The following is a 14674-nucleotide window of genomic DNA, read 5'->3' as shown; positions in this document are numbered from 1 at the left end:
GGATTGGAGAGAGGGGCTTACTTCCACCCAAGATAATTGCAATATAGGAATTTGGGAATGAAAGAATACTTGTGGCATTTTCCCTTACTCCTAAAGCGTTCGGAAGCTCAGGAACTATACAACTGAGGACAATGGAATACAGTTGTGGGGAGGTGAGAGGATGATATCCCTTGTTACTTTAGTTGTTTTTATATAAAATAACAGAAGAAAGCCTCCTTTTTGTCTAAAAAAATTGAAAACAAGGATCAACTGAGATTTATTTAAAGAGCTCTTAGGTACTTCATTCAACATCAATTAAAATCTCGATCTCTTTTTGACAAATTATTTGAGAATAAACTGCAGTTAACCAAGCTCAGTAAAAGAAAGATATTCGTTCTAATTCTTTTGCTAAGACCTGTTCTTTCCCTTTAGAAGCTGGTATTCATGATGTTCCTCAAGCAGAATGGCTTAAAAATAACAATCACAAAACAAACGAGTTACCAAATGTACAAAGAATGTGTAGTGAAAGTCAAAATGTTTTGTGGTGATCTTTATCTTGTGAATTGTGCCCTCACTTTGTAAATATTGTGCACTGAAAAATTTCTGGAACATTTTTTGTGTAAATAAAATATTTATTAACAAATTTAATAGAAACAGTTATTTAGCACAAGTTATGTTCAGATTTATTTCTCTGGTTGCTTCATTGATTTATTTGTTTAAGAACCTTTTTTATAGTGACTTAAGTCGTATTAAACATTTATTTTCCCATGGTAACTGTGCTTGTAATTCTTTATTTCCCTAAAGAGTTCCAGCTGTCTGTGTTAACCAGAGTTACAGTATATGGTGTATGCAGCTGCTCTTCGTTCAGTGCCCATGCCTGTGTCCCCGTGTGTGCATCTGTACTTGTTTCTTCAAGCATCTGTGTGCATGCTGCATCTGTATTTCTGTTTCTGAACCCACTGCGTCCAGGTGGCCTTGTGTCAGAACACCAGAAAGGAAAGTGCAAGTTCACATATCAACACTATCAGCCAGAACATCACCACATAAGATGCTTTATACCAGGGGTTCCCAATCTTTTTTATGCCTTGGACTCCCACCGTTAACCAAAGGCCTTGTGCTCACTGGAGTTTAGAAAAATAAAGGGGGATCTTATTGAAAATTTTTCGATATTGAAAAGCCTAGACAGAGTGGATGTAGAGAGGATGTTTTCTATGGTGGGGGAGTCAAAGCCCAGAAGACACAAGAGCAGAATCAGGCCATTCAGCCCATCGTCTGCTCTGCCATTTCATCATAGCTGGTCCATTTTCTCTCTCAACCCCATTCTCCTGACTTTTCCCCATAATCTTACACACTCTGAATAATCAAGAACATATCAACCTCCACCTTAAATACTCCCAATTATCTGGCCTCCGTAGTCTCCTGTGGCAACAAATTACAGAGATTCCCCACCTTCTGGCTGAAGAAACTCCTCCTCATCTGCATCCTACATGGACATCCCTCTGTTCTGAAGCTGTGCCCTCTGCTCCTAGACTCCCCCACTACAGGAAACATCCTCTCCACATCCACTCTATCGCGGCCTTTCAACGTTCTATAGGTTTCAATGAGATTCCCCCCTCTTTCTTCTAAACTCCAACAGTTTCAGCACATCCTTTTTTTTAGATAAGGGGCCCAAACTGCTCACAATACTCCAAGTGAGGCCTCACCAGTGCTTTATAAAGTCTCAACATTACATCCTTGCTTTTATAATCTAGTCCTCTTGAAATGAATGCTAACATTGCATTTGCCTTCCTCACCACAGACTCAATCTGCAAGTTAACCTTTAGGGAATCCTGCACAAGGACTCCCAAGTCCCTTCACACCTCAGTTTTTTTTAAATATTTTCTCTCCATTTAGAAAATAGTCAACCCTTTCATTTCTTCTACCAAAGTGCATGAGCATACACTTCCCAACGCCTCCGTTGAAGCCTTTCCAATGTCAGCACATCCTTTCTAAGATAAGGGACCCAAAACTGATCACAATACTCCTAAGTGAGGCCTCACAGGTGCCTTATAAAGCCTCAACGTTATACCCTTGCTTTTATATTCTAGTCCTCTTGAAATGAATGCTGACGTTGCACTTGCGTTTCCCACCACAGACTCAACCTACAAATTAACTTTTAGGGAATTCTGCAAGAGAACTCCCAAGTCCCTTTGCATCTCAGTTTTTCAAATTTTCCCTCCACTTAGAAAATAGTCAACCCTTTCATTCCTTCTACCAAAATGCATGACTGTACACTTCCCGACACTGTAATCTATCTGCTCCTATTTTGCCCATTCTCCTAATCTAAACTACCTACCAAATCATTGGTATTTAACGTAAAAAGAAGCTGTCCAATACCGACCCCTGTGGAACACCACTAGTCACTGGCAGACAACCAGAAAAGGCTCCCTTTATTCTCACTCTTTGCCTCCTGCCAATCAGCCACTGCTTTATCCATGCGAGAATCTCTCCTGTAATACCATGGACTCTTAACTTGTTAAGTAGCCTCATGTGTGGCACCTTGTCAAAGACCTTCTGAAAATCCAAGTACACAGCATTAACTGATTCTCCTTTGTCTATCCTGCTCGTTACTTCCTCAAAGAGTTCCAACAGATTAGTCAGGCAAGAATTTTCCTTGATGACACCATGCTGACTACGGCCTACTTTATCATGTGCTTCCAAGTACTCTGAGACCTCATCCATAACAATCAACTCCAACATCTTCTCAACCACTGAGGTCAGACTAACTGGCCTATAATTCCCTTTCTTCTGCCTCCCTCCCTTCTTTAAGAGTGGAATGACATTTGCAATTTTCCAGTCTTCTGGAATCATTCCAGAATATATTGATTCTTGAAAGATCATTACTAATGCGTCCACAATCTTTTCAGCTACCTCTTTCAGAACTCTGGAGTCTACATCAGCTGGTCCAGGTGACTTGTCTACCTTCAGACCTTTCAGCTTCCCAAGCACCACCTCTCCAGTAATAGCAACTTCACTTCTCTCAAACTTCCACCATACTGTTTGTGTCTTCCACAGTGAAGACTGATGCATCAGTCCAGCATCATTTCCCAGGAGTCCAATATCCATTCTCACCTCTCTTTTACTCTTTATATATCTGAAAAATCTTTTGGTATGCTCTTTGATATTGTTGGCTAGCTTACCTTTGTATTCCATCTTTACCTTCTCAATGACTTTTTTAGTTGCCTTCAGTTGGTTTTTAGAAGTTTCCAATCCTCCAACTTCCCACTCATTTCTGTTCTATTGTATGCCCTCTCTTTTGCTCTTATGTTGACTTTGACTTCCCTTGTCAGCCACTGTTGCTCATCCTGCCTTTACAATACTTCTTGTTTGGAATGTATCTATCCTGCGCCTTCCAAATTTCTCCCAGAAGCTCCAGCCACTGCTGTTCTGCCATCATCCCCTTCCAATCAACTTCTGCCAGCTCCTCTCTCATGCCTCTGTAATTCCCCTTACTCCACTGTAATACTGATACATCTGACTTTAGCTTCTCCCTCTCAAACTGCAGGGTGAATTCTATCATATTATGATCACTGCCTCCCAAGGCTTCCTTTACCTTAAGCTACCTAATCCAAATCTGGTTCATTATGCGACATCCAATGCAGAATTGCTTTTCCCCTAGTGGGCTCAGCCACAAGCTGTTCTAAAAAGCTATCTTGTAGGCATTCTACAAATTACTTCTCTTGGGGTCCAGCTCCAACCTTATTTTCCTAATCTACCTGAATATTGAAATCTCCCATGACTATTGTAACATTACTCTTATTAAATGCCATTTCTATTTCCCTTTGGAATTTATATCCAATATCCTGGCTACTGTTTAAGGGCCTCCCATCAGGGTCTTTTTACACTTGCAGTTTCTTAACTCTACCCACTAGGATTCTACATCTTCCAATCTCATGTCAGCTCTTTCTAATGACCTGATTTCAATTTTACCAACAGAGCCACACCACCCCCTCTGTCTACCTACCTATCCATTTGATATATTTGCATGATAAGCTCCCATCTATGAATTTCTTTCAGCCGTACCTCAGTCATACCTGCCAATCTCTAATTGAACTGCAAAATCATCTACCTTATTCCATATACCTTGTGCACTCAATAATAATACTTTCAGTCCTGTCTTCATCACCCTTTTCGACTTTGCCCCCATGATACACTTCAACTCATCCCACTGACTGCAATTTTCCCCTATCATCTGTCTGTCTCTCCTCACAGTCTCACTGCGCCTTGCATCGACTTGTATACCAACTGCCCCATCCGGTTCCCGTACCCCTGCCAAATTAGTTTAAACCCTCCCCAACAACTCTAGCAAACCTGCCCACCAGATTATTGGTCCTCCTCAAGTTCAGATGTAATCCATCCTTTTTGTACAGGTCATGCCTTCTCTAGAAGAGATACCAATGATCCAGAAATCTGAAACCCTACTCTTTGCACCAATTCTTCAGCCAGCATTAATCTGCACAGCCTCAGAATAGAGGAACATCTATTTAGAACAGAGATGAGAAGGAATTTCTTTATCCGGGGGGTGGTGAATCTGTAGAATTCATTGCCACAGATGGCTGTGAAGGCCAAGTCATTGAGTATACCTAAAACAGAGGTTGATAGGTTCTTGATTATTCAGGGCATCAAAGGTCATGTGGAGAAGGCAGGAGAATGGGGTTGAAAGGGATAATAAATCAGCCATGATGGAACGGTGGAGCAAACTTGATGGGTTGAATAGCCTAATTCTGCTCCTATGTCGTGTGGTCTTATGATTGAATATTACTTTCTCCTCTAAGTTGGAATGCACTACAATATTGCACCATTTTGAAAGCTTGACTGGGCTGCTCCTGTCCTGAAATGCACACAGGCCAATGGCATATATTCTGGGTTGGACACTGAGGTTGTGATGTGTTATTTCTCATGCAATGCTCATTTAGAAAGACGCTGGGTGAAATTAATCCACACAATTCTTTACCCAACACATAGAAATGCTTCCATTTGATAGATGTAGGGATTGTTGGAATCCTGTGAAGGGCCAATTCATAATCAATTACAGAAGGGAATGTTGTCTTATGAGGAAAACATGATTCAAATTAAAACCATTTTCACAAGACCGAAATACTAACTTGGTGAAATGTCTTACAAATGCAGGCATGACAAGGTGGGACAAACCCCATTTATAGTGATAAACAATCATCAGGGATTTCATGTGCATCAGCACAAGGGGGAGCGGGTGAGAGGGACACTCTGGATTGGGCTAATTCCTTGGCAATTGTCACTTGCCCTTTTATTGCTGACACCACCACACAAGAGCTGGAGCAACTCAGTGGGTCAGGCAGTATATATAGAGGGAAATGGACTGGTCCTGATGAGGGGTTTGGACCTGAAACGTCAACTGTTCATTTCCCTCCACAGATGCTGCCTGACCTGCTGAGTTCCTCCAGCTCCTCTGTGTTCTCCAGATTTCCAGCATCTGCAGTTACTTGTGTTTCCATTTTGAGCTGAGCATGGACTGACAGGAATGGCCCAGCAATAATTGGCGTGGGTCACCAGTAATTGTCAACTGTTCCTTGGGTTCTTCAACGCAACCTTGGATACAAATGTTTTTCAAAAGAACCTTTATCGCAGCATAGGGAATTAAGAGGGTGAAAAAGACATTCCCCTGATTCATAGACTATAGAACATAGAACATAGAACAGTCCACAGCTGTGCCGACTAATAAAAACATACTCCATAATAAATCTAACCTAAACAGCTATTAACAATTGTTCTTACATCCATGTGCACATCTACAAGTTTCTTAAATGTCCCTAATGTACCATCACCCCTGGCAGGGTGTTCCATGCAGATACCCACCCTCTGTGCAAAAGAACTACCTCTGACATCTCCCCCAAACTGTCCTCCACTCAGCTTAACGCATGTCCTCTTGTATTGTCAGATCGACTGGTCAGAATCTTGTTCTCATCTCCATACAGTGTGAATATATAGAAGGAATTTTAGTTTTTGTCAAATTGCAATTTGCAGCTGGAAACTATAGGATTCATTTCAGGGGTGGACACATCTAAAGCTTATCCCGAATTATCCTGAAGATATTAACACCTGAGGAGAGGATAAAGTCACATGTGGACCAGAGCAGGTAGCATTACCCTCCCGGAAGAACATTAATCAGTTGTGATTTCATTACAAACTGACGGCTTTCCTGCTGATTTTTGAAAGTCTTGCAGTAAGCTGCAGATTAGTAAAATTTAATGACAACTAATTCACAATTTGCCGTGATGTTGTTTGACGTCACAACCTCTGTATTGCCAGAACATTTGCACAACTCAACTGAATACAAGTAATTCTCCACCAACAGAATCACAACTGACAGACTCCCACTCCTGCGAGGTAGTCAGGTGGATGTGCTGAGGCATGGTAATGCTGGCTCTGTGCCCAGAACCACGACTGTGCCCGGACATTGATAAATGGTTAGTGGTTCAGGTGCTGGCTGACTAGAAAATGACAATGGTTAGTTAGTGACACACAGAAAGCCGGAGGAACTCAGCAGGTCAGGCAACATCTACAGAGGGAAGCGTACAGTCGACATTTCAGGTTGGGACTCTTCGTCTGGACTGGAAAGGAGGAGGGGAGATGGTCAGTATAAAGGTGTGAGGGAAGGGGCGGAGCAAAGGCTGGAGAAGGAGGAGGGAGAGAGGAAATAGAGTCAGAAGTTGGGACGAAGTGACAAAGGCTGAAGAGGATGGAATATAATAGAAGAGGACAGTGGACTATGGAGCAGAGCGAAGGAGGTGGGGAGGGAAATTGGTGGGAAGAGTGTGCGGATGATAGGCAGACGGAGAGAGCAGGGGAAGTGGAAAGAGATGGGGTGATGGGAATAAGAGAAAAACAAGAAGGGACAGGGGGAAGAGGTTACTGGAAGTTAGAGAAGTTAATGCTGATGCCGTCAGGTCTTAGACTACAAACGTAGAATATGAGGTGCTGTTCCTCAATAGCAGAGGTTCCCAATCTTTTTGATGCCATGGACCAATATTATTAAGAAAGGGGTCCACAGACTCCAGGTTGGTAACCCCTACTCTATAGTTAGCTAGCTAATGTATTTATTCACAGTTAGTTTAAGCTCATCAGTACTTAAGTTATGCTACACACATCAAAGTTTCTGGTGAACGCAGCAGGCCAGGCAGCATCTCTAGGAAGAGGTACAGTCGACATTTCAGGCCGAGATCCTTCGCCAGGACTAACTGAAGGAAGAGCTGGTAAGAAATTTGAAAGTGGGAGGGGGAGATCCAAAATGATAGGAGAAGACAGGAGGAGGAGAGATGGAGCCAAGAGCTGGACAGTTGATTAGCAAAAGGGATATGAGAGGATCATGGGACAGGAGGCCCAGGGAGAAAGAAGGGGGGGGAACCCAGAGGATGGGCAAGGGGTATAGTGAGGGGGACAGAGGGAGAAAAAGGAGAGAGAGAGAAAGAATGTGTGTATAAAAATAAATAACGGATGGGGTACGAGGGGGAGGTGGGGCCTTAGCGGAAGTTAGAGAAGTCGATGTTCATGCCATCAGGTTGGAGGCTACCCAGATGGAATATAAGGTGTTGTTCCTCCAACCTGAGTGTGACTTCATCTTTACAGTAGAGGAGGCTGTGGATAGATATATCAGAATGGGAATGGGATGTGGAATTAAAATGCCTTTAAGTTATGCTTCTGGGTTTGGTGATAAGGAACCACCAGATTTTTCAGGAGGAAGAGAAATCCTTCGAATTTTGAAGTGTTGCTTTAGGCTTCTGCTCCTGATATATCTGGTTATTTTTAATGCTAATCATTCTATTCTACGTTATAAGGTCTGTTGATATTAATGGGATTTGTACACATTAGTAAAGAAGTGGGACTTATTGCCACAGTTATATATGCATTATAGGAAAGGCTGAACAGGAAAAGGCTGAGGCAGGAAACAAAATGGGAGGACCAAACATCAATACACTAATATTCCTTCTTTTATTTCACAGACTTTGCTGACAAGGCTAACATTTACTGCTCACCCCAAACTGCCCCTTGGCCTGGTTATAAAGTTAAAGATTCTTACAACATGGGCCAACCAAGATTCCCACCTGAGTCAATTCCATTTGCCCACATCTGGCCCATGTTGCTCATAACCTTTCCAACAAACACACCTGTTTAAATGACTTTTCAATATTGTTAACATACCTGCCTAAAGCACTTCCTCTGGCAGCTCATTCCATGTGCTGACTCCCCTCTGGATGAAAATGTTTCCTCTCAGCTAAACTTCTCCACTGTCCTCTTAAACCTGTGCCCTCCAGTTCTTGGTACCCCAACCCTGGAGAAAGACCTGAGCCATTTCAAAAGGAGAGTTTAATATCAATCAGATTGGCAGTTCTGGGGACACAGACCAGACTGCATAAATACACTCAGAGAATGAAATACCCAGATCAAATGTTTGTGCCTCTGAGTGTTAGTCCAGTCAGTGAACCAATCTGTAGTAGCTCCGCAAATGCATAAGATGCCACAATAGGAAAGACTGTAGAAGCTCGGTTTGTTTTTCTTGGAGTGGAGGAAGCTGAGGGGGTGGGGACCTGATAGAGGTATACAAAATTATAGGAGGCACGGTTAGGGTAGGTAGCAGGAAACTGGTAACAACAACAGAGGTATCTGAAAGTAGAGGATGTAGATTTAGGGTAAGGGGCAAGAGGGGATTAAGGAAGAATATTTTTCCCCAGAGGTGGTTGGATTCTGGAATACACTGCCTGAGAGGTGGTGAAGGTGGGGTCACTCAGAACACCTAGTCAAGAATCTGGATTACCAGAGACTTTTCCAGGGCAGAAATGGTTAATATGAGGGGCATAATTTGGCTGGGAGAGGATCCAGCCTGTCCTCTGTGCGCAGTTCCGGCATCCCTCAAACACATCCTGGTTAGTTGCAAGACCAGCCTAACACAAGGCAGATACACCTGGCGACATGACCAAGTGCTGAGGTGTTTGGCAGCTGAACTTGAGTGTAAGAGAGTAACCACCAACGCCAGGCCTCTCAATGCCCAGACAACGGTCCCACAACTACCATCCTTCATCCGGGAAGGAGAGAAACAGGGGGCTAACCCCTTGCCTCACAACTCGCGCCCACTGAGTGCAGCCAGGGACTGGGAAATGCGTGTTGACTTAGGCCACGGACTTACCTTCCCATCTGAAATTGCAACAACCAACCTGCGGCCTGACTGATCCTTTGGTCCAATTCCTGTCGGCACGTCTTTATCATTGAGCTGACGGTCCCCTGGGAGGCTGCTGTGGATGAGGCTTACGAACGGAAAGGGCTGCGATATGCCAACCTTGCAGCTGAAGCCGAGGAGCGAGGCTGGAACGTAAAAGTGCGCCCAGTTGAGGTGGGGTTCAGGGGCTTTGTAGCCAGTTCCACCGTAAGGCTGCTGAGGGAAGTAGGAGTCAGAGGTCAGGCCCATAGGAAGGCAATCAAAGCACTTGTTAACGCTGCCGAAATGAGCAGTCACTGGCTGTGGCTGAGAAGAAGGGGTGCTGTCTGGGCTGCCAAGTGACCATCTAGAGACTGACCACGTCACACACACCCAGGTCTGATCAGCCTGTGGCGGGCCTGCCTCGGCTGAGGGTGTCTTGTGATAAAAGGCCGAAACAGCCAGTGATGTGGAGGTACACAACTGAAGATGTGTCGTAATGGTAGTAACATCATCTCGTGGTCATCTTTAAGAACTACTTCCACTCAAGTCAAATGCAGTGCAGAAACTTTAGGGATTGTAACATCCAGTGCTATTAATCAAACTAAGGTGATTCGATGAAAATATAGTGGGAAGTCGGAGGTAAGGATTTTACACAGAGAATGGTGGGTGTGTGGAACTCCCTGCTGGGATGGTGATAGAGGCACATACATTAGGGGCATTTAAGAAATTCTTGGATAGGCACATGGATGATAGAAAAATGGAGGGCTATGTAGGAGGGAAGGATTAGATTGATCTTAGAGAAGGTTAAGAGGTCGACACAACATTGTGGACTGAAGTGCCTGTATTGTGTTTAGTGTTCTATGTTCTGGTGGATGAGATTAGTATGGATGGTATTTGGTGGTCACCATTGACTAGGTGGGCTGAAGGACTCAATGACTCTCAGACTCTACGATATTGGTTACAGAACTAAGGCCCTGAGGAAACGGTAGAAAATTCAAAGAGAATGAGTAGGTTCGTGCAAAGGAAAATTGAAAATCAAAAGTTACACAATCCAAAATAGCAAATTTGTCGAAGTGGGTAACGATCAGATGGAAATAGTGGGAAATATCACCTTCCTGGGTAGACTCCTTACCAGGATAGATTGAAATGGGGGAGGTGCTGATGAACTGTAAAGACAGCTAATGTGGGAAGAAGTACATTGCCAGGACTGGTGAAGATAAAGACGTCACTGAATTGAAACAATAACACAGGTTTTCCCCATAACATCATAAGGATGCAAAAGCTGAACTTTACAAAAAAATGAGAGGAAGTGGCACTGACTCATATAAAATGTGGTGTTGGAGATTTGTCAACATTTCATAGACTGCAAAGAGTACCAGTCAGTAAGTCCTGGGCTAAACGGAGGCAACTTCATTCCTTGCAATCCTTCAAAGTTGCCATGCAAGTTGATAGGGTGGTTAAGAAGGCTTATGGTGTGATGGCCTTCATTAGTTGGAGTATTGAGTTCAAAAGCTATAAAACACTGCTTTGACCACACTTGGAGTACTGGTTTTGATCTGGTTGCCTCATTATAGGAAGGATATTGAAGCTTTAGAGGGGTTACAAAAAAGATTTACCAGGATGCTGTCTTGATTAAAGAACATGCCTTATGTGGGTAGGTTGAGCAAGCTAGGGCTTTTCTCCTTGGAGCGAAAGAGGAAGGGGGGTAACTTGTTAGACGTGTACAAGATGATAAGAGGCACAGATTGAGTAGATCGATGAAGGGTCTCAGCCCAAAATATCGACTGTTTATTCATTTCCATAGGTGCTGCCTGACCTGCTGAGTTCCTCCAGCAATTTGTGTGTGTTGCCTGGATTTCCAGCAACTGCAGATTCTCTCATGTTTATAGATCGAGTAGACCGAGTAGACAGCCACGGTCGTGTAGAGATAAGCGTGACGCTATCTCAGCTTAGGGCATCAGAGTCTGGAGTTCAGTCCTGACGTCCCCTGTCAGAGGGTCAGCATGACATTGTGGGCCAAAGGGCCTGTACCCATACTGTTCCATGTTTTATGTTGTATGTTCTTGAGGCTGAGGTACTCAGCCATACTTCCAAAGTAAAATACAGGAAAACAGGAATAATAACATCAAAGATCCAGAATCAGCTTGCTACATGGGAACGGTGATGACTTTATCTAAGGGTGTCCTGGGCTCAAATTCCATCTGGGATCCCGGCTGTTTGTCATTTCAGTTCCCTTTCGCACTCCCACACAAAACTCCCCATCAGCTTCCACAAGCGTGAGGCCCAATGGTAACTAGAGGAACAATGCCTCATGTTCTGCCTGGATAATCTCCAACCCAATGGTATGAACATTGAGCAATACACACAAAATACTGGAGGAACCCAGTAGGTCCGGCAGCATCCATGGAAATGAGTAAACAGTCAACATTTTGGGCTGGAATCCTTAATCAGGACTGGAAAGGAAGGGGGCAGAAGCCAAAATAAAAAGGTGGGTGGAGGGGGATGGAGGGGGAGTGGTACAAGCTGAAAAGTGTTAGGTGAGACCATGTGAGGGGGAAGGTGGGTGGGTGGGGGTTGAAGTGAGAAGCTGGGAGGTGATAGGTGGAAGAGGCAAAGGGCTGAAGAAGAAGGAATCTGATAGGAGAGGACAGTGGATCACGGAATAAAGGGAAAGGGTGGGGAACCAGAGGGAGGTGATGGGCAGGTCACGAGGACAGGAGAAGAGAAGACAAGGGGTGAGAGGTCAAGTCCTGATGAGGGGTCTCGGCCTGAATTGTCGACTGTTTATTCCCCTCCATAGACGCTGCTTGACCTGTTGAGTTACTCCAGCATTTTGTGTGTGTTGCTTTGGATTCCCACCATCTGTAGAATCTCTTGTGTTAATGAACACAAAGTTTTCCAATTGCAGGTAACCGTTAACTCCTGTGTGCACCCCCCTCTCCTCTTGATCGGTATCCGCTCCTCCCATTTTTGTTCCTTTTCCTATAAGCCTCCTCTAGCTAATTTGCTAGTTTGGCATAGAAAAGCTCAAACACATGGGTCAATGACAGCCTCCACTTCTTACAGGTACTGGTTTCATCAGCTTCCTGGGATAAATCTGTAGTTATTAGGCAGAGTGAAACAAACCCAATGTACACAAATGTAAGAGATGATGCCCAGTCATTGGTGGGTCTTGCAAAAATCCTTTGGGTTCAAGTTGGTTCAGGAAACCTTTATGATGCATTGCTAATTATAATGACTGACCAGTCCCACTACCCTACATTTTATTATTCAGACTATGCCACCAACTTTCATCTCCCAGATAGCATGCATGTGTTCTGTGGCATTAACTGTTCCCCATGTTTGTCACTAACTCATGCCAGATGTGCATTATGATGTAGGACGGAAAATGCGGGCGCTATGTTAATGATAGGTTCAGTGTCCTACAAATGTGAGCATGACTCAACAAACCAACCTCATGTGCTATAGGGTTGTTCAGCTGGATAAAATAAAAGCTGTAACTTAAAGAATAAGTATGTTTCTATATAAAGAACAACAATATCACAACTCGGAACTCCAGCTGCTGAATTACTGGAGTCTGCACGAGAGGACAATAATAATTTAATAAAATATTGCAAGATTTATTTAATTCTGGAGCGTTTTTTGGTTTGCTTCAACTCATGGCACTTCTACAAATTTCCCAAAGCAGTGCATGTCCCTCCAGTTACTCAGGAATCCAGTCATGTGTCACATGTGGTATATGTTTTCCATTCACACACAAGTCACACACTAGTGAGATGACTGCCTCATCTTCCAAAGAAATAATCTCGAGTCTGCGTGGAGGAAAAGTTTGCATCACAATGATTTCCTTTTATTGAAACTAAACTTGTTACCGAATTCTTTCAGAACCATCCAAATTTTTAGCTGACACCGGATCCAGTCCAGCAAACGTTCTCCAGGGGTAGCTTAAGAGACAATGACAAGCAGCACTTCTGCACTGCATTAACCAAGTAATATTTCACATGGCATTTGCACAGATGAATAAGCTGGGTCTCTACTTATGCAAATCTGACCCAGGATATCAGTCTTTCCAGGCAATCTTATCTCACAAATCATTTCTAGTTTCAAAATACTGACCCAGCTCCCGAGGATGAGCAGAAACTCAGGCTAATCCTCTTCTAGTTGTTTTTGTTGGTGGATGTTCAAATTTCTTGACAAACACCAGTATCTCCCTTGACAGGAAATCCAAAATAAAGTTTGGCTAAGTAGTAATTCTGAAAGCTTTGCCCTGTTCCATTGACTGCCATACTGAGTTGTATGGTAAAGAGCAGGCTGTGATTTCTCTCGGTTTGGGTCAATATCTAAGATTGAAACAAGCTTCCCTTAGCATCACCTCCATTACGGTGTTGACATATGCAACAAGCCTGGGTTAAAGCTGGTCTGAACTCTCAAGGAAGGGTGGAATGCTGCTGCTTCTTCAATCTTCCATTATCTTGTACAGTTGAAAATGCTCAAAGCAAAGTAAACATTCTTTAACTACATTGACTACAGCTCTGCCTTTAATACCATCATTCCAAATAAACTGATTCCTAAGCTCTGGAACCTGGGCCTTAGCACTCAGATCTGCAGCTGGGTCTTCAACTTCCTCACAGACAGGACCCAGGCTGTAAAAATAGGGGACACGTTCTCCTCTACAATCACTCTGAGCACTGGTGCCCCACAAAGCTGTGTACTCAGCCCCCTGCTGTACTCACTGTACACCCATGATTGTGTAGCCAAGTTTCCATCAAACTCAATATACAAGTTTGCTGATGACACCACAATTGTAGGCCGTATCTCAGATAATGATGAGTCTGAGTACAGAGGGGAAATTAAGAACCTGGTGGCATGGTGCGAAGACAATAACCTATCCCTCAATGTCAGCAAGATGAAGGAATTGGTTGCTGACTTCAGAAGGAGTAGCGGACCGCACAACCCCATTTATATCAGTGATGCGCAAGTGGAACAGGTCAAAAGCTTTAAGTTCCTCGGGGTCAATATCACAAATGACCTGACTTGGTCCAACCAAGCAGAGTGCACTGCCAAGAAGGCCCACCAGCGCCTTTACTTCCTGAAAAAGCTAAAGAAATTTGGCTTGACTCCTAAAACGCTCACTAATTTTTATAGATACACTGTAGAAAGCTTTCTTCTAGGGTGCATCACAACCTGGTATGGAAGTTGTCCTGTCCAAGACTGAAAGAAGCTGCAGAAGATCGTGAACACGGCCCAGCACATCACACAAACCAATCTTCCGTCCTTGGACTCACTTTACACCGCACGCTGTCAGAGCAGTGCTGCCAGGATATGCCAGGATAATCAAGGACACGACCCACCCAGCCATCACACTTTTCGTCCTTCTTCCCCCCGGGAGAAGGCTCAGGAGCTTGAAGACTCATATGGCCAGATTTGGGAACAGCTTCTTTCCAACTGTGATAAGACTGCTGAACGGATCCTGACCCAGATCTG

This window comes from Mobula birostris, chromosome X, assembly GCF_030028105.1.
Source record: "Mobula birostris isolate sMobBir1 chromosome X, sMobBir1.hap1, whole genome shotgun sequence".
In the NCBI taxonomy this organism is placed as follows: Eukaryota; Metazoa; Chordata; class Chondrichthyes; order Myliobatiformes; family Myliobatidae; genus Mobula; species Mobula birostris.
Note: the sequence above shows the minus strand (reverse complement) of the source record.